Source organism: Alligator sinensis, unplaced genomic scaffold, assembly GCF_000455745.1.
Source record: "Alligator sinensis unplaced genomic scaffold, ASM45574v1 scaffold1194_1, whole genome shotgun sequence".
In the NCBI taxonomy this organism is placed as follows: Eukaryota; Metazoa; Chordata; order Crocodylia; family Alligatoridae; genus Alligator; species Alligator sinensis.
Window position 1 is genome coordinate 169,466 of NW_005843070.1, and position 4,603 is coordinate 174,068.

The following is a 4,603-nucleotide window of genomic DNA, read 5'->3' on the forward strand; positions in this document are numbered from 1 at the left end:
AACAATATAAGGATTCCAGCTTTCCATGGGCCAAATGCTAGTCAGAAATATAATCACATTAACAGACAGGCAACATAGGACAACTTCACACCTCAGTAGAGCCCTGACACACTCCTTGCACATTGTCTGACAGCCATCCATCAAATATGTCCCTTGCATCTCAGTCAAAACCAATTTTCTACTCATGCTTGCTAATTAACCATCACTGGCAGCCTCAGCAAAGAGAAGTATTGAATAAGAGTCATGGAAACTAAATGCTGCTTATTCCTCTGCACTGGTTCATGAGGATGCTTATTAAAATTAAAGTGTACGTGAGGAGTTTGCATTACCTGAGTTGTGCCTGTTCAGTGCACAGAAGACTTTTGACTGAAGGGCTGTAAATTCAGTCACTTGTACTATCACTAACAGTGTGTAAAAAGCTATCAAACACTTGACAAAGCAGATACAGGTATACTCTGCAGATGGCCTGACATGAGGAGGAGAAGGAAATGAGAACTCCCAGGCTTGTGGCTTTACTGTAACCATTTCTGTCACAAGCTCTGTGAGACTAGCATGCAAAAACTACTGTAGAATACTCATGACTGCCATGCTATGGATTTGATAAGCAGCATTTGGGAAGGCAGTAGCCATGGTGACACTTGAATTTTTTTCTTTGCCTTTGGCCATGCTTAAACTAAACATTGCCTGACCTTGTCTTTATATGCAGAGTTTTACACGTCTAATATATTAAGATATTTCTAGGAATTTATCACAGCTATTTTTTTGGCTTACCCTTTTAATGCATTAGCTATTTCACAGTATTTGCTATTCCATGTTATTCTTTTCCCCTTTATTTTTACCATAGAATACAGGAAATGGGTGGGTGGTTAGTAAGTAAATAATATATTCATTATTTTCCCTTTAATTTTGCATTGTATTTTCAGTGCATGCTATATTAATTAATCTCTTTGCAATGGCTCAAGTTTGTAGTTCAAATCTGAAACAGACTCATGGTTGAGTTTTTCAGATTCTGAATTGGATAGTATCCTAAAAACTAAGACCTGGTCTACATGCAAAAGACTAGATACAAAAGGGTCATTAAGTTTTCATTAGAACGAAGACTGGACTCCACCTTCTTACCCATCCCATGCACAGTGCTCTAACCCTATGGCCTATGGGTCAGATCCAGCCCTTGGACCTGAGAAGTTTCAGTAGCCTTCTGGCTCTGTCACACTGCCATTGAGTGGTGAAAATCTTTACCCAGGCAGTAGGGAAAAGCATCAGCTGAGCCCTAGTGGCAGTCTACGTTGGACTGGACCTGAGTCATTATGGCATATCACATCAAAAAATTTGCTGACCCAGGCTATAGTTAGTTATTTAATCTCTGTCTCTGTCTCTCTTGTTCAACACCTGCAATGAAGTCCTCCTCAAATTCTCCACACTTGAGGCTGACAAACTTGAATGGGAGCTATCCTTGGTAGAGCTGACTGCTGCTGTTGAGGGCCTCGCCATGGGGAAGGCACCAGACCTTGACAGATCTGTTCCTCATTTGTTCCTCCCATCCAGTTCTACAAGACTTTCTGGCTCCTCCTTGCTCCTGATCTTGTGTGTGTCTTCTATGAGAGCTTCAAAGATAGGATCCTATTGGCCAGCTGCTGGTGAGCAGTCATCTTGCTGCCCAAGAAAGGGAATCTCAGTGACATTAAGCACTGGCAACTGGTATCCTAACCAAAGCCCTGTCCAAACAGCTCAAAATGTTCATTGCCTTGGTCATAGGCCCCAAATAGAGCTACCAGGTACCTAGCAGAACCATCCAGGACAAACTTTTTCTGCTATGTGACCTGCTGCCAGCCATAGAACTCTTTGACTTGAACGTTGGCCTTGTCCCCCTGGAAGAAGGAAAAGCCTTTGATTGGTCGGCCATGATTTCCTATTCCAGACACTGAAAGCCTTTGGTTTTGGGCACCTCTTCATGTAGATCATCCAGCTCCTGTACTAGGACATCTCAAGCCTCCTAAAGTGAATGGAGCACTACATGCCCTGTTCTGAGCATGCAGGAGCATCTGGCAGGGCTGCTGTCTCTCTCTCTGGAATGCTTAACACTCTAACCATTAAAGCATTGCCTCATGCACTGTGGTGGCACCTAACAGGCCTGGCCCTCCTGTCTGCTACAGTCCCAGCTGCTGGCTCCCCAGTTAAGGTGATAGTGTATGCTGATGACATGACTGTTTTTGTGAGTAGTGAAGGTGACGTTCAGTCCCTGATCAAGTGTCGGCAGGCCTATGAGTACGCCTTTTCTGCCTGTGTCAACAGGACTAAAAGCAATATGATTTCTGCTGGGCACCTGAATCGAAACTCAGCCCCTAGACCTGCATGGAGTCCTATCCTATTGCCAAGATGGTGTTATAGCCCTGGGCATTTTCTTAGGCCTGTAGGCATATCTAGTCAAGAAGGCCTGAGTGAGAAGACTGAGGCATGACTACAGTAGTGGCCACTGGTGCCTGCCTAGCCTCTCTTACTGCAGCCGAGTCCTGGTCATCAACAGCCTGACAGCTGTTACCCTGTGGTACTTGTATGCCATCCTGCACCCACAAAGAACCCTGTTCAAGAAGTCCAGAAGCTTTTCATGGATTTCTTCTTAAATGGGCAGCACTGACTCCAGTGGGTTATCCTCTATCTGCCCACACATGGATTAGGGCAGGGCTGACCTCTGCCTACAAGCCCTTCAGTGCCTGCTCTTTTCTGGTGAATACTTCACCTGGCAATGGCTGGCCTCTGCCTTCCTGTGTCAGGTATATGACCTCAATCTTGATTGAAAACCTTCCATCTTAGAGCCTGATCACCCTCCCACCCTTTTACTACAGCTTTGCCCATGCCTAATGGGCCTCCTTCTGACTGAGATCCTGGAGCAGCCACCTGTAATTTCCAGAGTGGTTGCTGGAGCCCCTGGTCTATGACCTGACCTTTCAGAAGTGCTCCAGAAGCCTCATCTCCTCATTGGTGGTATGTGACTGGACCAAACTGCTCCACCTCAACTCATTTGAGTCCACCTGGCACCCAGAAAAGGCCATGGCTGACTCTGTCCCCTTTGCATCATGCCTCTTGGCTGAAGTGAAAGCTGCTTTCTCTGCAGATGTGCTTGTTGCCCTGGAAGACTATCTCCACAAACAATGAGCCCTCCCTGATGGCAGCTCACTATACAGCTGTAGATAACAATGACAGAGGCAGGTATAGTACCCTGATGTCAATTACCGTGCCCAGCAAGAACAGTGGTGGGATCTGTCTTGAGATCCTGTCTGGAAAGGCACTGTATCTGGCAGCAGTCGAAGTGTATCTTGCCTACATCCTATATCTCTATCTCCCAAACATGATGTGGAGGTAGAGTATAGTGGCAACAGTACCAGGGAAAGCCCCCCAGCCTTGCACACCCTGTATAAGCTACCCAAAGCCAAGAGAACTAGTGACATCCAGTGGTGGCTGCTGCATAGGGCCCAAGCAATGGGCATCTTTGTCCACCACCCGTTGATGGCCTGACCTTGTTGCAGGGACAAGGTGAAGAAAATTGTCTCCCCCTCACCCCCTTTTTTTTTTTTTCAAGGAATATTTATTTCTGCAAAGTAGAAGAATTTACAAAGCAGGAGGGAGTAAGAGAGCCACCTATCACAGAATGCCCTATGGATTCGTAATAATGGTGTGATCCTGGTAGGAGACAGATGTGAGTTCAAATCTCCTCAGACAAAGAGGGATTTGAATTCTCATCTTCTTCCTACCAAGAGAATATTCTCCCCTTTTGCCCACAGGGTTAGGCCTCCCATCCCTGTGCTTTGTGTAAGGCCAGGTCCATCAGGTGCACTGGGGCAGTACCTACTACACTGAGCCTCACAGACGAAGAAACCACTTGCTTGCAAATCATACAGGTGCTTACTGCTTAGCGTTGAGATGAGCATACTCAGGAGGGTTCATTGACTGAGGTACTTAGAAAACTTCACTTGTGGAAATACAAGTGCCTCCAGGGTTATGCAACAACTGAGCAAGGCTTTTGAGAATCAGGGTCTTTAGCTCAGACCTTACAGAAGGCAGTCAGGCACCTGTTTCTTCTGTGAACTTGGCTCAAAATAGCATCCGTTTCACTAAATTTGCACAACATGACACCTTTGGTCAAATCACTGAAATGTTTGTGTGTAGACAATCACTAAGAAATATTCCTCCTTACTCCCCCCCCCCCCCCCCCCCCCGACAGCCACCATGGCTACAACATTACTGCAGAAAAGGAAAGGCCAAACAAAAAAACCCGTGCTGAAATTCTTGCTGTACAAGATGGCAGGCTCAGATAGTCAGCTATGTACAGTTAGTAGAATATAATTGCTGTCACTATTACCAGCACTAAACCTAAATATTAATGACATTTTGGTTAGGATATTACTATTGAGACCCCAAAACAGATCTTTTAGGAGCAATCCATAAGCACTGAATATTGAGCTGAATGTGAACAGACTTGGTAAAAAGTAACATAACAGTAAGAGATATGAATATAAATTGTCAAATCATTGAATTTGTGAGCATTGTTAATGCTTCTTGGACCTGGAAAGAATTGCTGGATTGTGGCTAAATAAATTACACTGGA